The sequence below is a fragment of the Bidens hawaiensis genome, unplaced genomic scaffold, assembly GCF_021521415.1.
Source record: "Bidens hawaiensis isolate Kalapana, Puna unplaced genomic scaffold, B.hawaiensis_p1.1 tig00001032_1, whole genome shotgun sequence".
Lineage (NCBI taxonomy): Eukaryota > Viridiplantae > Streptophyta > Magnoliopsida > Asterales > Asteraceae > Bidens > Bidens hawaiensis.
The window spans coordinates 3851722-3876270 of NW_027491060.1; the positions used below are offsets into that span (position 1 = coordinate 3851722).

The following is a 24549-nucleotide window of genomic DNA, read 5'->3' on the forward strand; positions in this document are numbered from 1 at the left end:
TAATTCCCTTGGCTCTAGTTGGAGGCATTCTCGCTTTAAAAGAGTGAAAATATATCAACTTAGCGCATGTACTCTGAGCACATAATGTTCTTATCTTTATTTACTAGACACTGTGTGACCCGTGTTCCTAAGTGTGTGTATAGTTTCTTTTGAAAATATTTTCTTTGAAAAATATTTCATGCGATTCCCCAACGGTTATAGTCTAGGTTAAAACTTCTTTTCCTAGTTCGCTATAACCAGTGCTCTGATACCAATCTGTCACACCCGGCCCTGAACGGCGGAAACAGCCGGGCGCGCGCGAGTGGGGATTGATAATTAAGCACGGGTCATTGCAAACATTCAAAGTAAGATTTTCATTGCGCATGAAATGTTTAATACAAATACATTACATTGTTTAAAAATTACATAAAAACATCCAAGTATAAAAACTATTGAAGATTTCCACGCCATATCCCCTTGCGCGGCGGGAACAACCGCGCGCATCGAAGGGATAGAACTAAAATCTTCCAAAAAGCTAGTTTTAGATGTTCAGCGTGAGGTGCTCTAAGTGTGACTCCATGCGCTACCTAGTTATCTCCTGAAAGACACGTAAAACATTTGAATCAGTATAAACTGAGTGAGTTCACAAGTTTTAGTAACTTGATAAATCGTATTGCATCATAGTCTTGATAAAAAATCATTCTGAAACATAATTCTGATAAAATCGTTCCGCGGGCTACGCGCGAACATTTCTGGGAATCGTGCTCGTCTGTGTAAGTGGCGCTGCCACTACGAGCGAAATAAGTAATACCGTCCCGCGGGTTACGCGCGGACACTTCTGAAAAACCGCGCTCGTCTGTGTAAGTGGCGCTGCCACTACGAGCGAATAATACCGTCCCGCGGGTTACGCGCGGACGTTGTGCCGGAAAACAAGGCGCTCGTCTGCGTAAGAGGAGCGACCTCTACGAGCGGGCTCAATCCCATAGTACTGCCCCGTGACATGCTAGGCACTCGTCTGTGTAAGAGGTGCGACCCCTACGAGTGGGTGGATCAAACCAGCAGTCCCTACCCTTAGAGTTCCAATGGTAAAGTGATCACTTACTCGTATCGCACTCTTATCGAAAACCATAGATAACCGTTTGCATTGCTCGTAAATATACCATAATGAAACATTATTTAAACACATAATTGCTTGCATTGCTTATAAGAGTATCATGATAAGACATAATTTAAGTACGTGTCCCTCGCCCCGAAAACAGTTTAAAAATAGTGAAAACAGTGAAAATAGGGGCTGTGAGACTCACCTGTGGTTCTTGTTAAGAGATTAATCGAGATTCGGGTTTTCTTGGTGTTGGCCTCGGAATTGAAGGTCTAGAATGCGATTAAATAACAAGAAGTATATATATTAAGATCAAGAAATATGAGAATATAAGGGTTGGAAGGTAGATCTCAAGGTTATAATCTCGGCTTACCTAGTAACAGGATCGGAAATGAAAACAACGGATGCTTGGGAGATGATTAGTGCAAGTTTGCAGTTCTTAAGAGAGAAGTTTGAAGTGTGTTTGGGTGATAATTTGGGTTACATATTTATAGGCAAGATTTTGGGAACACAATCCCTTGCTTTAGGGGGGTTGTAATCTTTTCATATCTAGGTGTAATGATGATAAAGTATGGAAATTATTATTATTTATTTAAAAGTGGAGGAGTGGATAAAAGATTCTGATTTGATTTGGACAGGACATGCAGGTCTGTGGTTGGTGAGAGTAGGGTGGCTGACAGTTGACTTTTCATGTTACAGTGTGCTTTTTCAGGTGCTTTTGTCAGTTGTACAGTAAAAAGTGGAAATCTCTGAAACACGCAACTGTTTCCTTTTTGGGCGGGAATAATCCCCTTATATCTGGAGATTAGGCTAAGTGTTCTGCGCGTATAGCTTTGTGCGCATAGCTTTCTGCGTGAAGGACATTTCTTTGCTGCGGGTAGGTACGTAACCTTCTCGCAGTTAGGGACATTGAGTTTCATTTGTAGATTCTCCAGGTGGTCTTGGTATTTCAACATAGTGATCAGTTATGTTGAAGTCAATTCCATCTTGGAGCTTCAGACAAACTAACTCTCAATGTTCCCGCCATGCGGGGGGGTTAGTTCCCCTTCTGCACGCGCATAAACGATTTGGGATGCACCCGCCTTAGCATCATGCGGGACGATCAACCCATTAGACAACATAAAGTTAAGTTACATGAAAACATAAAACCAAAACACTCGCGCATGACGCATATAACATATGCCCACGCTGGTTCTTACATCGCGCGCTCGCGCAGGGCGCACATAACGTGCCTGCGCTGACTCTAAAATAGCGCGCTCGCGCAGGGCGCACATAACACATGCCCGCGCTGATTCTAATATAGCGCGCTCGCGCAGGACGCACATAACACATGCCCGCGCTGATTCTAATATAGCGCGCTCGCGCAGGACGCACATAACACATGCCCGCGCTGATTCTAATTTAGCGCGCATAATATTCACAATCACCTAATTATTAGGTCGATTACTTAGTTTGTAGGGTTGGGAAATTACCGGGTGTCACAGCAACTATATAGCTTTCTTGAATAATTATCTTCTAGCTGATACTTACTTTCAAGACTAATTATCTCTAATAATAGGTGGCTTCAACAATTAAGGTGTATGCTTTGACTTTGTTAATCTATGCCCACTTAATGCAATCTCCCGAACACAAAACAATTGCCAATTTATGTTTGGTGGCTTTAATAAGAATTAACCCACAATTCCCAATGAATCAGTATGCTACTTCTTTGCAAGCAAACTCAACTGACTTCTCTACGAACAACGATTCTTTCAATTCTTTAAATTTTCTTGATACGAGCCTATGCTCTGATACCAATTGTTGGCCCAGGCGGATCAAACAATCAAATCAAACGAACTTATCAAACAAACAAACAAACACACGATATTGAGGTGACAACCCTCGACTCTTTTCATATATCAAACGAACATACCAAACGAAATTCACGAACTTATCAAACGTACATGGAGATGAGACTCTTTGACTCTCTCTTAACTCTCTCTCAACTCTCACCAAAACAACTAATAATCTAGACCCTATTTATAGACTTATTAAACTTGCTCTACAAGACATACCTTTCCTAAACATACTACAATTCAAATAACTAAATTATAACTTAACAAAATAAACCTTTACTTTTATTAATATTCAATATTAATCCTCCAATAATAAAGTTGAAATATTCAAGTAAAATGGAAGAAACTTACATGACCACACTAAGCACAAGTATTTTCCCAGCGACCGAGAGTTTGATGGGTGGGATACTTGTCCTTCTGCAACCAAACATGCCAAAAAATAATGTTAATTAAATTAAAAAAACCAATCAAACTATCGCTATATATATATTCACAGAGATCAGAAACTAGTAATTTGTATATTATTAAATATTATAAGGTTGAATCTGATCAATAATACCTATGCAGGATAAAGATGCAAGGCAAGAGGAAGATGAAGCCAACGAGGAAGACATAGAAGGTGAAAACATAAGAGTTTATGGCTTGGACACTTGCTGATTTGTAGAGTACCACCTACAAGCATGCACTCCACCATCACCATCACCATCACCATCACCATCACCATCACCATCCCTGCAAATGGTAATACATCTTTATAGATTAATTTTCCTCCTTCTTCCATACCCATTCTCTCTCTCTCTCTCTTTGTTGTTGTAGGTATCCTGAAAATGATATATGTTGATTGAATATTTGAATACTATAATGATGACAACTCACAATTCTTATGTTTGTGATTTTACATATATGCCCTTCATTATTTAACATGATACATGAACGCACCTAACTTCCAACCTTGAATATGATAGTTTTACTTCAAGGGCATAATAGGTCACCAACTTTTAAATTGATTTTTCATCTTATCGACAATTATATGAATTCACAAAATTTGTAAATAATAATTTCTGTCTTAAAGAAATTTATACGTTATTTTCTTTATATATAGTATTTTGCGAACAAATATATAACCCAATTAATCGGAAAATCACTGCAAATTAACTGACGTAATATCGATGATGAGTGCAGAAATACATGATTTACGTGTGGGTTGAGGTGGCGTTCAGCCACGATGTGGAACCCAACGCCTCGGTAGTGTGATCCACAAGCTTGGTTCATTACTGTGGAGATGGCAACGTACGTGGTCGTGGTTGGGGTTACAATTTAAAAGAAATGTTAATTTTTAAAAGCTATATTTTTTTATAACATTTTGACATGTGTGAATATATATATATATATGTATATATACATATATTAAATTTTAGGTAAAATTCCACACAAATATGGTTTTAAAAATAGTTTTTCATCTACAACTAAACCATACATGCCACGTCTTCAACCACGCAATGGTCCCTAAGTTTATATTCAATTAGTTTAACTCCTGAGTTTTTTTCTTTAGTCGTTTAACAAACTTTTAACTAAATATACAAATAACTACAACACTTATTATCACTTTGTAATTTTGAACAAAATAATTACACATAAAAATGAAGTGGAGTAATAATAAGCATTCTAATTCAAAACCGTAGAGTCAGCGGTATGGTTTTCCCGGGGAACATCCAAACCAAACTCTGAAGCTAACGTAAGTCTGGTTAAGACAACATACTTTGGCCAGAATGAGGCATCGGTGAAAGTCGTCATTCTAAAAAAAAGTACTCTAGTATTATCAAAATTATGTTAGTTATTTATGCACTTAACATATTTGTATGTATTTTTTTATTTTAACACTTACACTATACTTGGCAATAAAGTAATAAAAAGATAGAAAACAAACATGAAGGATAAAAAGTAAAAACTACAAAACGTGCTTTGGAAAGATTTTTTTTAATAAAGAAAAACAATTAAAATATTTTAATTAAAATTAATGCTTAGCGAGCTCATACTAATTAAATAACGAAATAATAATGGGTGATTTATCAAGAGTTGACATCCATCGAATACGGTGTGGGTCATGTGACATACAATGATACAAGTGTGTGCAATTTCTTGGAAGCTTCGTGATCTGACTTCCAAAATTAACGGTTTAGAATTTTATACATAAAGAGTTTGCAATAGTATGATGTTTAAAGCATTTTAATGATATTAGTAGTTAAAACCCGTGAGTTATTTCTGGTTTGTAGAAATAGGAAAAAATTTAAAATATAGAAAGAAACAAAAATAAGAAGTTTGAAAAAAATTTGTGACCTATATATAAAAGACTCTAAAAAGATATAAAAAAATAATAAAAAAGCGTAACTCAAAATATAAATAAAAAACAGAAATTTTTTTTAAAAAAAAAAACTATAATGTTTTCCTCCGTCTTTCTCATTCAAAAAATATATAGAGAGAGAGAAAGAGACAAAAAAAAAAGACACAATATCATGAAAAAAAACAAATGACAAAAATAAACAAAATACATAATAATAAATAAAAAAACACATAATACATCACAAAATATAATATAAAGACATAATGTCAATTAATGACGAAAATTAACAAAAAACACAATGATATTTTTTTCTCAATATTATGTTTTTTGTTTTTTTTTAACGAGGACAATGGGAGAAACATTTAGTTTTTTTTTACTTTTTTTGGTTTTTTGGTTATACTTTTGAGTTATGGTTTTTTTTGTTATTATTTTTACGGTTTTTTAAGGCTACAAGTACTTTTCACTCTTCTAATTTTTGTCCTTATTTATAAAATAACTTTACCATATAAAAATAATGACATTTAATTTTTCATCGTCTATCAATGTATCTTTGTTTATAGATGGGTCCAAATGATTGTGTGACTTGAAAACCATAGCCTACTGTTCATGTTAGTAGTCAATAAAACTTCATCCATATATAAATGAAATCTATTAAGAATAATAGCGGGGTGCCCATACATTTTGACGGGGAACACAACATTTTCTGGGGAAAAACATGTATTAATTAGGAAATAGTCGTGTACTTTTTGCACTAATTTGGTCATGGACGAATTCACTTTGCAACACGACTTTCGAATTTCAGCCACCTAGACAATGAATTCTGGTTCGCTGTGACCATGAAACAATCGAAAGCACCAAGTTAACAGTTTAATACGCAACCCTAAAAGACGTGAAACTAAAATTCATGCAAAACAAGGTCACATGGGATTCAATTCATCCGATCATAGTAGCAATCGCAAAATACTCATAAAAATATGTACTTCACAATAGAAATATGATCATATGCTTGTTAACAACCCGAAACACTCGTTAAAACATCTTTAATCAACCAAAACCAAACCTAGGTAGTTTAAACAAGTTAGCTACTCATAATAATGATAAACTAAGCTAAATAAATTGAGTTAATGACAGAAAATTGATAGAGAAATATTTTAAATGTCCAAAACTAATAATTAACGTGATGAACTAGTTAACTGTATTCACTATTTGATATTCTTGAACGCTTGCAATTTATTCCCTTTTATCTGGTCGACTAGTCGTCCTAAATCCTAATTAATTGCCAAAACAGTATTTCTAGTGGGCTTCATCTAAATCTAATATTTATTATGGGCTTGTTAAAATGAGATGCTTTCCAACACACAAAACCCATTTTCCTTGTTGCTCATCTAGTAAAACCGACACACGTTTGTTATTTGAACTCACAAATTAGCATCATGGTTAAGTAATTAGATAATATTATTAACTTATATATATTTTATTAAATTACATATTATTTTAAGTCAAAATAAAAAGTTGATAAATATAGTAATATATAAAAACTGTATTGGAGTATTCACGCATTAGTCTCAAGCTTATTAAAATTACCTCATGTAAGCTCGTTGCCTCATACAACCTTTAAAATACAATTATGAACCAATATTATTTAATAATAACAAACACAAAACTATTAAAAATAAATTAAATATTTATATAATTATACATAATTTAGACCGCATCAGTTTTGATTCGTGTGTGTGTTCAACTCAGGGGCGACCCTATAGTGATGTCGAGTGAAGCTAGGGCTTTAGGCTCCCGATAAAATAAGGCCCCCGATTAAAAAGTTTAAAAAGTTTCATATATACCAAAAAAGGATATTAAAATTAGTTTAATAAGAAAACACCATCGGTTGTTGTTCTAGTGGCTGGGTAATAATAACCATATATATTTTTTTCAATTTAAAGTCATAATACTCCAAAACATCATGATGAAGATGAAGCTAAAACAAAGGAAATTGTAAATATTATTACCATGTACACGTATTCATTTTTTAAGTACTTTGTTTTCATTAACTAATCCATGTTTTACAGGAGTTAAGAGGTTCAAGAGAATATTGTAGGAAGTCAATCAAGTGTCTAATGCTCCTCATTAGGCTAATAAGATTTGTTAATAGTGTGATGATATATCCTAATCCCAAAACAACAAAGTGCAAAAAACATAAAAAGCCAAAACATGAAGGAGGTAAGCAAAGTAAATAAAAACATATGTGACTAGGGTTGACCAAAAACAATACACCGCCTCACTCCTCTTTATCCCACCCAAACCCATACTTTCCAAAAATAAACTCATAATACACTACGATATGGTCGTCTCTGAAGCTTAGAAATACATCATATGATCTCATCTCATCTGTTCCTTGATGATTTATTATGATGTTTTCTAAGTCTCAGAATCGGCAATACTCGTATGATTTCTGGTTTGAAGATCTTGTTTCTAATTATCCGATCCAACTTCATCGCCTCTGAAGCTCAAAAACATGTTGTCAACTGCTTTGTTAGATTATTTGTTTTTGATCTTCGAGGCTATGATGTTGATCAATAACCGTTGTTGTTCTGGATCTCACGGATATAGTGTAGATTTGTATTTGGAGTTTATTAGATCTGGTCATTTGTGACTCTAGATATGGTTTGTTGATTTGATATTTTTAATTAGTTTGTGTTTGCTAGTTTATCATAGATTTGTATGTGCAGTTTAGTAGTTTTGTTTGTATTTGGGTAGTTTTAAGTAGATCTTCATGCTTGTAATCTTAGATCTGTATGTGGTTTAGTTGTATGTGTGAAGACTGAAAATTCTCTGTCTTAAATAACATTTATTTTGAAAATAGATTATTATTTCACAATAACCTTATTTATGCCAACCTTCTCTGGGATCGAATTCTATTTACTTGAAACTGCACACTCTTGTGTGTTTTTCTTTGATTAGTAATTAGACAAAGCAATACTAAGTTCACAAAAACTTTAAAGAAAAGTTGCATATTATCTTCGTAAAATGAGGATCTTGACTACTATACACCTATTTCTTTCATTCAATTACAAGGTGACAGTGACGGATCTAGAAAAAAAATTCAGGGGTAACTCGGTATTTTTTTTGGACATATGGCCTGTGAAGGAACCAGGGTGTTTTAATTAGAGAGGCCGGGTTAACTTTTGTTGTATTCACGGTCTTACGACGACTACGTTTTTTTAATAATCAATGTATTATAAACGTCAAAACCTAGGTAATTATCAAATTGATATTTAAAGGCCTTGATAAAAAAGGTTTTTAAATAGTTAATATCATATTGATAGTGATAAAGTAAATAATTTGATGAAGAAAACACTTTTAAAAGAAACTATAAATTTAGACACCGGACCATAGAAAATATTATTCAAATATTAACTTAACATTCGAATAATTTAAAAATACTATTTAAATGTTTTAATAAAACTAAATACTTATTCCAAAATCAATATAAACAATAAACTAAACAAACTTTAAAAGAAATAAATAAATAAAAAAAGAATAACATTCACATTCAGGCATTCACGGTCTAAAAAGGCCCAATACGTTTTAAAAACACTTTCTTCTAAAGTGAATTGGGCTCTGACTTAGATTAATAAGGCCCATTAATTATATACTAATATTAATATTAGGTTATGTGTCATCTTCTTCACATCGATGGTTCCGGATTTTAGCATAGCCCCTTGTGACAATAGATAAAAAAAATCCGGCTATCTCAGTTTCACTTATTTTCATCTTAATATTCTTTAGGGGTAACCTGGTATTTGCTCAGGAGTATCCTAGTACATAAAATGAAAAGGTAGAAGAAGAAATTACACTAATTTTGCTCTTCACGACAGAAGTTGAGGGGTAACCCGGACATACCCTGAATATACACTAGATCCGCCACTGCAAGGTGGTTAAATTTTAAACTCAAATAAGGCTGCATGCATTTTTAGTAAAAAACGTGATTTCAACCCAAAAATGATAAAACTGATATGGAAATCCCCAAAATGAGTCCATTTAGAATAACTTTAGGCACTTACAAGTTATGAATTGTTTAGTAATTAAGTTTATAGGAAATCAAATAATGACTAAGTATGTTTAATAAAATTAATTAATGTATTTTCGATGATTAATGTTTTGGTTGTAAAAATGTTTTATAGTGACGAATATTGATAACTTAGATTACTTTTTGACAAATATTGGATTTTTCTATTGATGTGTCATTACCAGTATTTTCGATGATTAAGCATTCCTTCTTTGCTTGATCGGATATTGTAACAAATCTTTAACTGATTTGAAGTTCGAAAAGACCGGCAAATCTTTAAAAGTTAATCAAACATCAAGAGAGTAAAAACATAAAAACCCAAAACTTGAGGGGGGTAAATGCAACAAAATAAAAGTGTGTAATAGCTAGGGTTTTAACATTCGGTACAAGTCCGCCGCTCTTTAAAGTCACCAATTCACCCAAAACATCATTGATTTTAGAATTGTCAATTCATGTTCTTCTCTGATGCAGTTTCATCACCTCTGAAACACAATAACATGTCGTCGACTTGACCGATTGTTTATCTGTTTGTTGCACGACGTGTTATTGAGTTTCGAAGTTATGATGTTGCTCAACAACTGCTGGTTTTCAGATCTAACGGCTTATGCTATTTTACATACATAAATTGTGTATGCGTGAGTGTGTGTTTTCTAATATTATTAATTATAATAATGTGCAGTTTACTTTATTTTTGTATTTTGTAGTTTTTATTGTGTTTCTACCTGCAGGCTTGTGTAACATTATAACATTAAATAATATTAGTATCGTTAATGAGACGCAACTACATATATGCTCTTGTGTTTACAGAACTCAACGCTTGTGTAACATTATCTATGAAAATATATTTGATTGCTGTTGGATCTAGTGTTGTACACGAGTCAAGCCTGGGTGTTTTGGAGCTAGAGCTTAAAATTAAATGAGGCAACTCAGTTAGGCTTGAAATTAAAATCGAGCCAATTAGCTGAGCCTCTGTTGATTTTGCCTCGGTTATAAAAGTCATCTAACTTAGCTCGGTTGTTTCTAATCAAGTTTTTTTAACCGGTCTTATTTGAGTTTTATGTCTTGTCTTTCATCGAGTCTGTATGTTATTCCTTTATCCAATTTAAAATGGAAAGTTTCCTTTGCTTTGTTGACCGGATCAAAGTTTTCCCTTGCTTTGTTGCTGGATCATGTCACGCCAAATGTTTGGTTTATTTACAGCTCATTTTTTAAAATATTTTTTACAAGTACATTTTTATTTCTTTTAACGTATTGGAAATAGTTCATTTTGCCCTTAAAGTTGGAAGACACCGTATATAATTTTCACATTTTTTTTATTTTTCATTTTTTTTGCTTTATTAATCATGAAGATAAAGATTACATGAATAAACATTATTGGCCCATGAGTTTTGTAAAAATTAGGGGTGTGCATGAGTCGATTTGGAGCGGTTTTTGGTCAAACCCATAACCATAACCGACCCGTCATGGCGGTTTCGGTTATTCGGTTTTAACGGTTATGGGTCGGTTAACCATGATTAAAATAAACAATCCTTCCGTATGATTGTGAACACTGAGTAGTCGATAATTGTATCGTGGAATTCAAATATATTTTCTTTTCTTTTACTATAATTTATGAAATATGCATATCTAATTAACATATTAAATAATTGAAATGACAATTTGGACGGAAATTTAGAATGACAATTATGTAACATTATAGACCCGCTATGGGGCGCGGTGGGGTGGTTTTTTTTGGGCGCCGTGGGCGCGGAACACCGCTGTGGGGCGCGGTCCAACCAAGGGCGACGAAGAAATGGCCGTTCCAATGGTCGGCGCCGTTGACGACATCTCTCTCTCACACACATACATATTATTATTATTGGCCTAAATCCTAGTAGGTGCAGAGAACTTTTTATTGTAACGGCAATAAGTGTAAAAGTGTAAAAATATCTTGCTCATGCGCTAATTCTAATTTCCAAACCCTTATATTTTGATTAATAGATACATAAATGGGGCGGTTCGGTTATGGCGGGAATATATATTATAGATATCTCGCTCACGTAGGATAATTCTAATTATCTGAAGAAACACTAAATGACCCCGGCAGATTACGGATAATCTTAGGGTTAAGTAGATGTTTCCCGCGAGGGTTAGGTCCGGCAAAGATGGTTATTCTTCTCGACCTGCAAAACAGACACCGTGAGCTCGTCACTGAGAAGGGGGGGGGGGGTTCCTCCTTGTGACCACCCTCCGGCGTGAGAATCAGACTAGATTGCTCTGAATATAAATGTATATTGAGAGAAATAGCTAGAGAGAAGATAAGATGATATGAGATCCTCCTACCGTTCCAAGGTGTTGGAGTATTTATAGCCGAATGTAGGTTTCCAAGCAGGTACGGCCAGCTGTATAATATTCCTTTTCCACCAACTACGGGCTATGTCCGTGCCACGATGGGAGTTGGTGGGTAGGCAGCGGCTGATGGTGACGTTTTGTACTGGAGCGTGCTCCTCCTCGTACTATTGTCGGTGAGCTGTCACCCTGTGATTGGTTCATGGGTCGCTTTTACCAGATCTTGTCTATTTGTCCATACCTTGGTAGGTATAGTACAAAAGATCTTCTGGAAGCGTACGGACTGGCTCTTTTGGGAGAGAATATTCCCGCCCTGCTCATTCCTTCTTCAGGTGACATTGCTGAAGTATAAGAGTTAGTGCCTTATGCGTGTAGCTTTACTATTAGTGCGAGTAGCCTTCTTTCTTGGTTTGTACCTACAGCTGCGGGAACAGGCAGGGTACTGTACCAATGGAGGCTTTCCTGCGGGAACAGCTGGCTTACTGCGTGTAAGGTCTTCATCTCTCTGAGCATGGTGGGTCCTGCGGATCCAGTTGGTCTTTGCGCAGACGTACCTCTTTAAGGTGAGTCTTGCGGGTCCAACTGGGCTTTGCTGGGACCTACCTCTTCAAGTCCCCCCAGTCCATTGTTCTTCTCATGAATTTTTAATAAGTGAGGTGAACTTTTGGACTTTAAGCAATGGGTTTTGAAAAGGGGGTTTTCGTTTTTTAAGGTTCTCCGTGGGGATTCTTCCCGCAATTTTCCTAATGTCACTTGCAGAAAATTCCCGACTTTTTCTGCCTGATCTTTGGTATGATGTGGGTAGGTGCGTAACTTCTCCGCAAGTCGGGAGCGTCGAGTTTCACTTGTGTAGATTCTCCGCGAGGTATTGGTAGTTTTAGACATAGTGATCAGTTATGTTAAACAACCAATTCCACCTTGAAGCTTCAAACAATCAAGTTCTCAACGTTCCCGCCATGCGGGGGTGTTATTTCCCTTTCCGCAAGCATGACCCGTAAGATCCATCTTGGGTTCAATTCCATACAAGTGTTGAGTATGTGAAGGGTTTCGCCTTGACACTGTACCCGCACTTGTCTTACGGTTCCTTGTTTTCCAAGGTATTTTCTTGGCTTCAATTCCCTGCAAGTGCTAAGTATGTGAAGGGTTTCGCCTTGACACTGTACCCGCACTTGTTTTATGGTTTCTTGATTTCCAAGGTAAGGGGGTATAATCCCTCTTATTTTTGAATCTTTTTGAATCTTTCTGAAATTCGAAGAGTTGGTGAAAGGATAAGGACAATCCAAACGGCTGAAGGGACGTTGGCGTCTTCTGACGGTTTCAGGACGTGCAGGGAGTTATGACGACGTGATATCATGTGGTCAATCAGGACGCTTTTTCAGGCGCGTGGGCGCGAGTTTCATGTCACGCGCCATTCTGATACCTGTTGCCAGCTTGCTTTATCCACGTGTCTCCCTTTCATTGCACCTGCGCTCTCTCTCTCTCCACCGCATTAAATTCATCGCATTCATTGCGATGAGTATATAAGGGGGGAGAGGGTGCATCTCATTCCATACCTTCACATCACTATTTTCCTCTTTTAAGCGATTTCCGGCGAATACTCATCTTTTCCGGCGAGCATTCTTCTGAAACCGCTTTCTTTTTTCTTAAAAAATGTCTTCTTCCACTCACGATCCTGAGGTTAACGTCGAGGAGTCTGACGTTTACCTCGAGAACCCGACGTCTACGTCCGATAAGGACGATAAGAGTACTGCTAGCGAGTGCCAGTGTACTATTTCTGTCGATGTGTATCATTACATCGTCAAGAAGTTCATGCTGGAGCCGTACGAGCCAGAGTTTCCGAAGCCCCACCAGACGGTGTACGATGCCCCAAATGGCAAGATGGGGGTGTATGCCTCGTTCTTCATATATGGGAATCTAAGATTCCCATTAACGAAGTTCGTATACCGTGTTTTGGAGAAACACGGTGTGCATTTGACGGAGGTGCACCCAATGGCGATCGCTAAAGTTCGCCATTTCGAATAGGTGTGCCGTATTTTGGGCATCGAGCCCCGCGTCGACCGTCTGATGACCTTCTACACCTGGAGGTGCATCCAGGGTTGGTATACCCTTGTTACCAGGATCAAGAGGTTGAAGATCTGCGCTACCGAGCGTAGTCTTCGTTCTTGGAAGCGGGAGTTTTTATTCATCTCCGCTCGCGTCGTCCCCATCGCGATGACGTTCAAGAATGGGCGGGCGCTCCCCAACCTTCACGCCTCCAATGACCAGGAGACGGAATGGTTCGCCAAGATCTCCCAGATCCAGACTCCGGTTTATCGCTTCGCGGAGTCTGGGATGGTGATGCTCGGTATGAGCCGCGTGTGGAAGGATGCTGGGTCTGGGACGCCGCCAATACCCATCGTCCTTGAATACGGTTTGAACTATTTCCCTTACAGTATGCTCTGTCTTTTGTGTTGGTTTAGGGTTTTTCTTCTAACATTATCTTTTTTATTTCAGAGGGGAACGACTTACAGTCGCTCTTGCATCTGCGGGAGACTGGTGGTCCCGCACGGTTGGGTACTCGTGATCTCGATGAGAACGAGTTGCCTATTCTGGAGCAAACGGCGGATAGATTCGTAGAGGTCTACCCGCCGGGCCACGAAATTTTGAGTGCCACTCGACCAGGTAAGGAGTTTTTTAATCCTCGTCCTCTTCATGCTCAAACTTCTGCTGGAATTCCTCTGATTTTGTCATCTTCTGATGAGGGATCCGCAGATGGGCCTTTCTTTGTGAGGAAGAAGAAGGCTGCTGGCGTGAAGGGCAAGGCGAAGGTTACTTCCGTCGTCGACCTGGGAAATCAGTCTGATTCCGAGACTGAAAGTGAGGAGGCGGCGGGGAACCTTGGTGGTGGCGAGACCATTGTCTCGGAGGTTGAGACGGCTGTCACCTCCGAGCAACCAAGCGTTGTGACGGTGACTGGCGTGAAGAGGCCAGTTCCATCGGGTTCGTCTCCGCCTGTCAGGTCTTTCAAGATTAAGAAAACCCGTAAGTATATTTTTTGTGTACCTTTTCCGCATTTCTTTCCGCCATTGTTTTTAATATTGTTCATGCAGGAGTGGACGTATCTGCTTTCCAGAGCGGTGCGGGAGGAAGCAGTTCAGGACCCACGACGATAGGTTTGGTCAACCTATCCGAGGCGATGACCCAGGCGGCTGCGCCTGTTTCTGGTGCTGGTTCAGTTGCTCATACTGTTGAAGCAACTGTTCCAGTTATGATATCATCTCCGCCGGCCTTCAGTGCCATCTTCACTACATCCTTCACCGGACCGGCGGTGACATTTTCCGCGAGCACAGCTGCGGCGGCTACCACGGTTGTGAGTTCATCTCAAATGAGTTCATCTCCGTTGGTCTCCGCCTCCATGGCTTCTGCATTGCCGCGTTCGGCGCCAGCGACTACCTCGTCCTCGGCCGGTGCTTCAGGTATGTTTAGAGTTGGGACCTCTAGACTTACCTCTGTTGATGAGGGAGTCCAACCTTTGCCTCATTCCCATCTCCTTGACCTCTTGGATGGATATCCTTTAGGTTCAGGTGATGGGTTTAGCGGCTATCGGCCTGTTGTCGACCCTACAGGTGCGTGGGGTTACTTTAGCCTTTTATCCATTCTTATCATTTTTTCCTAACTGTTTTTTGTTTTTGCAGTTTCGGATTCCAATGAGGTGTATGCTCCAAGGTGGAATATCCGCCGAGGAACAACCCTAAGGACGGCTGCAGACTGTGTCTACTGGGCGCGCCATGCCGCTCCAAGCGGTGCGTTGGGGGAGGCAATGGCTAGCTACCAGGAGGGTAGGCTGTCCAATGAGCTACGAATCCTTCTCGCCCGGATGCAGCCGCGCGTCGAGTTGCTTTGTCGTGAAAACGACAAGTTAAAGACTACGCGTAGCCTGGAGGTGGCTCAGGCGCGTTCGCTGCGGGAGGAAAACAAGAGGCTCGCCGCCATTGCTGCGGAGAAAGAGAATGCCTTCAAGGACCTTGAGGTCGAGATCCAGGCCAGGCATGAGGCCCTTTCCAAGGCTACCCAAGCTGTTAACGAACAGCTTAGGTTGGCCAAGGAAACTACGCGTAATGCGACCGAAAGGGCCACCAAAGCTGAAGCCGTTGCTGAGCCTCTGCGCGCTGAGAACGAAGAGCTTAAAGCCAAACTAGAGAAGCTTCAGCAGGCTCATGATGCTTTGGCTTTAGAAGATGCCAAGAAGCTGCAAGAGCTCTTTGATCAGAAGGGTATGCTTGATCGCACTGAGCGCAAGCTTAAGGGCGTTGAAAAGGCTGCTGCCAAGGATGTGTTGCTTGCCAACCTCAACAAGAATGAAGACGAACGCGCCCGCGATCAAGCCCAAGCTACCCTTCAATAAGCTCTGACCAATAAGGGATGGCTTCTACGAGAAGCATTGCCGCAGGTACGCATAGTTCCATAATTTCTTTGCTTTACGCTTCTTTATACTTAGAAAAGTTTTTTATATATATATATTTGTAGGTTGTGCATCGGATTTTCACGAACACATCTTATGACGATGCCATGAGTGCAGCCCTCAACGCTTCTCATGAGGATGGGGAGAAAGCTGGTTTCCTGCTTGGTCTAGGATTTGCAGAGAAGGGCATTCCGCCTTCCAACTTTCCTTTACACGATGTTGACACTGAAGCTGCCTACGACCAAGCTGTGAACCAGTATGCTGCCTTCCCGCATCCGGTTGTGGAGAAGGTGAATGAAATTGCTGCTGCTGATGACGGGCTAGCTGTTCTCAAAGCTTTCCTTGAACCGCCGCAGCCAACTGATGGTGCGGGTTCAAGTGTGTTTGGAGGGAGTGGTCCCGAAGCTTGAACCTTGAGATCCCTTCAAACCGTTAGGGTAGATTTGTATTTTTGTAGGCGGGTAAATACCTAGCCGTTTTGTAATGTTTGAATTTTTGTTGTGAATATAAATGTTTTGTTAACGCCTTGCCTTGTAAACATTATATGATTTGCTCATGTATATTTTAGTTTAACTTAGCAATTTTCTAAGTGTTTTGAATAAGTTAACCTTTCGACGCGTGTCAGATGATAGGTTAATGTTCTGTTTCCTCTATCATGATTGCGCGGGTAGGACCGTCACTTTCACTTAGTAGGATGACCAAACTTTACCTATATCTGACCTGCGTGAAGGTTTTCCTCATCTTCCCCTTAGAAACATTTACTGTTTTTGTGTTTATGCGGGTTGTGCCGCTTTCTACACGCAACGACTTACTTCCTTCCTCACTTATTTATGCGGTGAATACCGGCATATCAGTGTGGTCAGTTCATAAGTATAAAGGTAAGGCTATCAACACAATGTGATAAGGAGAATCATTTCCATTAGAAGTGGCTCTAGGCCTTTTCTTTACAAGTTTGGAATTGATCTACATGTAACATCTGCGTAATTGAGCTCCATTCCATGTTCTTGGGATGGGGGTGCCATCGAGCCGGTATGCGCCCTTTCCCAAAACTTCTTTAATAATGTATGGCCCCTCCCAGACCGGGGCCAGCTTTCCCGGGCGCTCTTGGTTCGAAGCCTCGTTGTTACGCAGTATGTAGTCTCCGACATTGAAGTTGCAGAGTTTTACCCGCGTGTTGTAGTACTTTCGCATTTGTCGCTTGTAGTTCTCTTCACGCGCTGCGGCTAAGTCTCTGCGTTCTTCGGTTAGCATAAGGTCTAACCGTGTTTCCGCATCATTGTCTTCTGGTTGAGTTATGACTCTTGGTGTTAGTAGACCGATCTCGACTGGAACCATGGGGCTGAACGGGGTTTCGCCCGTGCTTGCCTTTTTTAGCGTTCTGTTCGCCCAAAGGACGTATGGAACTTCGTCCACCCAGCCGGATCTATGCTCCAAGAGTCTTTTCTTTATGCCGTCGACGATGCTCTTGTTTGCTCTTTCCACCTCACCATTACCCTGCGGGTGTGCCACTGAGGTAAAGGTGTGGGTGATTTGAAGTTCTTTCAGCCACTTTTGTAGCTTCTGGTCAGCAAAGTTGGTGTCGTTATCGCTCACCAAATTTTGTGGAAGTCCAAAACGACAATTATAAATTCCCAAATAAATTTTTTGATATGTTTTGCGGTTGTTTGGGCTAAGGGTTTTGCTTCTATCCACTTGGTGAAGTAGTCGATAGCTATCACTAGGAACTGAACGTTCCCTGCTGCCGTGGGAAATGGGCCTGTCACATCGATGGCCGACTTCTGGAATGGCCATGAAGAAGTGACTGGAACAAGTTCGTTCTTCGGGCGATGCGTGTTGGGTGCGTAGAGCTGGCAGGACCTACATTTTCTGATGTAGGCCAGCGCATCCGTATGCATCCCCGGCCAAAAGTATCCCGCGTTGTTTAGCTTAGCTACAACTGCGCGCGGACCTGCGTGTACTTCACAGATGCCTTCGTGTACTTCCCTTAGGAGGTAATCGGCATCTTGGTCGTCAACGCATCTGAGGAGTGGGCCCAGAAAATTACGCCTGTAAAGTATGTCATCAACAAGTTGATAGTTCAGTGATTTACAGCGTATCTTTCTTGCCTGTGTCTTTGACTCTGGTAGTATACCCGCCGCAAGGTAATTTATGATTGGTGTCATCCACGTTTCTGTGCCGGTTTGGATGACACAAATTTCCTTGTGCGGGACTGATGGTGCTCCAAGGAGTTCGACGCGGATGTCCTTTCCCAAGTGGGTGAATGCTAACGATGCAAGCTTGCTTAACGCATCCGCAGATTTGTTTTCGCTTCGCTTGATGTGCATAACTTTGCAATCGTTGAAATCGCGCATAAGGGTTTTTGCTTATGCGAGGTACAAGGCCATTGTGTCGTTCACGGCCGTGTACGTCCCGTTTATCTGGTTGGCTACTAACATGGAATCCACGTGGGCTTCCAAGTTTTTCACCCCCATTTTACGCGCAATTCTTAACCCGGCCAAGAATGCTTCGTACCCCGCTTCGTTATTCGTACTTGGGAAATCCAGCCGAATAGCGTAAGTGTACTCTTGGCCTGCTGGGTTAGTTAGTTTTAACCCTGCGCCTGACCCTCGTTGTTGGCTGCTCCATCAGTATAGAGTCGCCAGACATCATCAATGTCTTGTGCTGGAGAGGGTTGAGCCTCTTCTTAGCACTCTTTTTCCCGCGAAGCGGGGACTTCTGCAATAAAGTCGGCCAAGACCTGGCCTTTTATGGCTGGTCTTGGCTTGTACTTTATCGCGTATTCCCCTAATTCAATTGCCCATTTGGCTAGGCGCCCTGACAACTCGGGTTTGCCTAGGACGTTTGCAAGTTTGAAGTTGGTGAGAATGGTGATTGGGTGGCCTTGGAAATATCGTCTTAACTTGCGTGAAGCCTGTATAAGCGTTAAGACTAATTTTTCCAGGGTAGAGTACCGGGTTTCTACGTCTGTCAAGACGCGGCTAACATAGTAGATAGGCATCTGGATGCCTTTTCGTTCTACTAGTAGGACTGCCCCGGTTGCTTTGTCTGTGGCGGAGAGGTAGAGAATTAAATCCTCCCCCATTTCTGGTGCTGTGAGTGTTGGGAGTTCGATCAAGCGTGACCGAATCTCTTGAAAAGCTGCTTCCGCTTCTGGTGTCCAGCGGAAGTGCGTTTTCTTTAAGCAATTTCTCAATGTTGACACGAATGGGAACGACCTATCCGCATGGTTTGCCAAAAAGCGGTTAAGTGCGACTAGTCGTCCATTCAGTGTCTGGGCTTGTTTGATGGTAGTAGGTGATTCCATTTTCATAATGACTTCGACCTTTTCAGGGTTCGCTTTGAAGCCATCTTTGGTAACGATGACTCCTAAGAACTTCTCTTCTTCCATCCCAAAAGAACACTTGCTCGGGTTGAGCTTCATGTTTATCTTTCTGAGCGTGTTGAAAGTTTCTTCGATGTCTTTCAACATCGCTTCTGGCTCAAGGCTTTTGATGACCAAGTCATCCATGTAAACTTCTAAGTTCCTCCCGATTTGGGCGTGGAACTCTTTGTCCATCAGGCGTTGGTACGTGGACCCAGCATTCTTAAGTCCGAATGGCATCATTTGGTAACAAAATGTGCCATCGGGCGTCCGAAACGCGGTTTTGTCCTGATCGTCAACGGCTATGTGGATTTGATGGTACCCTTTATACGCATCAAGGAAGCATTTAAGGCGAAACGGTGCTAACGAATCTACCTTAAGGTCAATTTCGGGTAACGGGTAACAATCCTTGGGGCATGCTTTGTTTATGTCTTTAAAATCTATGCACATGCGCCATTGTTTGTTAGATTTCGGTACCATGACGGGATTTGCAACCCATGTTTGATATTTACTAACGCGTACGATGCCTGCGTCAAGGAGTTCCTTGACTTGGGTTCTACACGCGTTAGCCTGTTCCGCACCCATTACGCGACGCTTTTGTATGACCGGCGTAAAAGCCGGGTTACACTTGAGCTTATGCTCCGCCTTACTTTGGGGTACACCAGTCATGTCAGCTGGTGTCCACGCGAAGATGTCAGCATTTTTTTGCAATAAGCGTTTGAGTAAGGTGCGTGTGGGATTAGTTAGATGATTTGTCAACTGATTTGTTAGATGATTTGTTTTTGATCTTCGAGGCTATGATGTTGGTCAATAACCGTTGTTGTTCTAGATCTCACGGATATAGTGTAGATTTGTATTTGGAGTTTATTAGATCTGGTCATTTGTGGCTCTAGATATGGGTTGTTTTGTTAGATCTACAAGCGTGTTCATTATTTTATCTTTATTTTTTTATTTGATTATTATGAAATCTTGTGTGTTTGTTGGTTTATCATAGATCTGTATGTGCAGTTTGGTAGTTTTTTTTGTATTTTTGTGCTCTTATTTTTGGTTTGTTAGTTTAAGTCTTCATATTATCTGTATGTGGTTTAGTTGATATGAGTGAGAGTGTTTTAAAAACAATTTTATTCCATGCTAATTGAGGAAAATTATAAGGAAATAAGCAAAAACACCCTTCCATCAATTCATCATATTCTGTAACTATATTTTCATACCACCAAATTGTAATGTAATCGGTCATAGTAGGGGCCTATACTTTTTTATTAATAAAAATTGTATTTACGAGTATTTAATTTTGTTTAATTCATTTTTTATCCTCGTATATTCAAACTCGTCAAACAATTATATTTAAATGTATGAATTACTTCAATAAGATCAATAGCTTAAACAAGGTTGAGAATTTTTATTAATTAAAGTCACAAACTCGGGTTTAAGCGGATGTAAATTCACTCGACCTTGTATTTAACCAAGTTTGGTTCCAACACACCACAAACTTAGAATTTAAATAATATAAATGTAAAATAAGTTAAAAATGTTAAGAAATATTTTTGGTGATTTGAACAGTGACTATCTCGTTTACGAGAAGTTGTTTACTCGGTTTTAATCGAAATTTGGTTTAAAATGAAAAATATTTAAAAGCATTTTTTTTAAGATTGCTAATACAAAAACAAAAACAAACAAAACAAAAGAATAAAAGAAAAGACAACAAAAAACAATAAAATATTAAAAAAAGACAAAAAAAAACGACAAAAAAACAAATTTTTCAAAAAGACCCAATTAATATGTTATGGATTGCCCAATCCATGAGACTATGCGTAGTGCGTAGTGGAGAGACTACAAATGGGGGCGAATTGTGACACGTGACGCCGAATCAGCAAATGGTGGAAATTTGTTTTTATGGTATAATGGTGTAGGGGCTACAAGTTAGGCCCACAATATCTTTTTTTATTATTTTCTTTTTATAATTAAACTAATCAAATAAAAACCAATTTATTTAAATAATTAAATAAAATGTATTAAAATTAAAAAATAAATACAAAAAAAAATACATAAAACTAAAAAAAACACACCAATAATAAAAATAAATTATAATAAAAAAGCACCACAACAAAATACATATAAAAATACAAGTAAAAAAACTAATCTACTCGTCTTCATCTTCGTCTTCGTCCTCGTCCTCGTCTCTGTCCTCCTCCTCGTCTTCGTCCTCAACGGGACGATTATCCCACACATGTTGAACCAAATCCGCCTTCAGTTGATTATGTATATCACTTGATGTGAGCTAGTGAATGTTATACGTTCGTTGTTCTTTGGTTGGTTCAGGGAATTGTTTTGGAACGCTTCTTGGTATATAGTGTTGACATATTGTGTTTCCCTTGTCTTCTAAAATCATATTATGTAATATGTTACACGTCTCTTGCTTCATCTTAAAATCATATTATGTAATATGTTACACGTCTCTATCCTTATAGGGTAGAGGTAAGGCTGTCTACATCTTACCCTCCTCAGACCCTACCATAGCATTGCTATTGGTGGGATATACTGAGTACGATGATGATGATGATGATGATGTTACACGTCTCTTGCTTCATCTTAAAATAATCTCTTTTTCCTTCGATCGGGTCTTGAAAGGTCTTAACGATAATCGAGGACTCTAGATATATCCCATCTCCCAAATAGTATCCGTGACGATAGAAGGTATCGTTGGCATTAAACGGTAAAACCGGTATGCTACGGCTGATGTAATACTCTAGCATGGGTGACGCGTTGAGAACGTTTATGTCGTTGTTGGACCCGACTGAGCCGAAGTAGGCTGACCAAATCCATAGGTCGTGTGAACAAATGGCTTGAAGACTAACCATTGGCACCCCATGTCACCACGAGTGTATTGACCTCGCCATGCGGTTGGATAGTTGGCCCACTCCCAATGCATGCAATATATACTCCCGATCATGCCTGGAAAAGATGTTTGCTTTCGTGTACATCGTATATGCGAGTCAGGTCGTTTGAAGTAGGAATCCTCAGATAACGACGAGAGTATAATTGTATTATTCCTATACAAATAAATTATTAAAAACTATTTATATTAAAAACAATAGTTAATACAAACAATTTAAATTTTACCGATGCAAAAATTCTCCAACGCATCTCTCGTTGTTTTCTCAACCATCTTTAACTGCTCGTCATTGATATCGGTCGTGTTGCCGTATGCGAGGACCGTAGAGCCGAAGTACACTTTTGGATGGCGGAGAATCCTAAATATTCTCTTGCGTCAGGTTTCTGTTGAAAATACTCATACTCCCGCTCCATATCTCCAACGATGCGTAAAAATAAACGCTTGGACATCCGAAAACAACGTCGAAACATAGCGTCGTTATATGTAGGTGTGTCGTTGAAGTAGTCCTTCATCAAACGAGCGTTCGCTTGCTTACGATCCCGAAGGATATATGACCGTCTACGTGGTGGCGTATAGCTAGTAGAGCCGGACACCGTGTTATTAGCGACGGCTCGAACCGCGTTCGTGACCTCTAAATGCTCTTCCGCCACTTGTCGATGAATCTGATGAATTCTTCGACTCTCGTTGGTTAATTGATCCCAAATCTCGGCAGAATTCATGAAATCCGGGGAACTCATTGAGTTTGAAGAAGTATGAAAATGGTTGGTATTTTTATGTTTAAGTTTGTGTATGATATGGTGAAAATGGTTTAATTGGTTTGATATTTATATTAAGTTTTTAATTTAATTTTTTTTAGTTAGCCGTTATCCCCAATGGTAACATTATTATTATATTATTATTTCCATCTCTCGCCGGCGACAATATCACCTCGCCCCCGCCCCAAATCGCCCCCATATCGCCGGGGGGGGGGGTGTTTTCGCCCTTTCTCGCCCAAACCAACGCCCATTACACATGGCCTAATGAATTAAACTACTAGAATGTGAACTTAACTTACCAAAACATTAGGCTATGTGTAGTGGAGGGAATACAAATGGAGGCGAATTGTGACACGTGTCGCCAAGTCAGCAAATGGTGAGAATTTGTTTTTGGGGTGTGATGGTGTAGGCGTTACAAATTGGGCCCACAATATCTTTTTTTTTATATAATTAAACTAATCAAATAAAAATCAATTTCTTCATATAATTAAATAAAAATGCATTAAAATTAAAAAGAAATTCAAAAAAAAATACATAACTAAAAAAATACAAAACTAAAAAAAATACATAACTAAAAATATAAAAAAACATATTGTAAGTCCCGAATCTGGATCACTACAATATGATATCAACCCGAACACGATGTTAGTGCGGAATCCTAACACATTGGTGATTCAAGAACAATGATATGAACAATATGAATATAATGAATACGATGTAATACTCCAAATGCACACGATTATATTATTAAACCGTCTGGTACATGAGATTACACGTATTGCTCTCTATACGATGGCTCTCAAAGTGTTCAGTTTCTCTCTATGTGAACAACTCTAAACCCTATACACATATTCTCCATATATAGGGAAGCTAACACCCAAGCCCAAGTAGAGCCCAAAGCCCACCGAAATCCTTTATGGATTTCGGTTTACATATAACACAAACAACCAAAACCAATTAACTACAATAAGTACAAACCACCAAATATGGACCCAACACATATAGCTCGGTTGGCGTACATGTTTAGGTTTGGCTCGGGAAATTGAAACGGATAGCTCTATTAGTTTAGGTTCAAAGAGTTTCATTGTAAGTTCACGTTCAGTTGGTTTTGCGAACCATGGTGTTGACCGAAAAGAGGGAATGGGTGGTTAGTTTGGTTAAGGTTGTTTCTAGGATTCATTTTGCATATACATATATATACACACACAACAAATATACATATACATATATATACAATAGTAATATATATATATATATATATATATATATTAACTAGTTTTTAACCCCCGTATTACGGGGGTGTTTTATATTGTTTGTTCTAATATTTATTTATTTTTTAAATTTATATTTTGTTATTGTATGAATTAATAATATCTTATGGTTTGATGATAAATTGTTTGACAAATAAATGAGATGTTATAACCGATTTAAAAGCTATATGGTTTTAATGA

The 24549-nt window shown here is 39.0% G+C and overlaps 1 pseudogene across 1 annotated transcript in view; it reads right to left on the reverse strand.

Annotated features, from left to right (window-relative positions):
• The window catches only part of LOC143552499 (WAT1-related protein At5g40240-like), a 37352-nt pseudogene extending 33709 nt beyond the window's left edge, over nt 1-3643 (reverse strand). Inside the window, exons 1-2 of the transcript XR_013138668.1 lie at nt 3473-3643; nt 3265-3330 (exon numbers count right to left, since the gene is read on the reverse strand). The product of XR_013138668.1 is annotated as a WAT1-related protein At5g40240-like (transcript). The remainder of the gene's footprint in view (nt 1-3264; nt 3331-3472) is intronic.
• Between the last annotated feature and the right edge of the window lie 20906 nt (nt 3644-24549).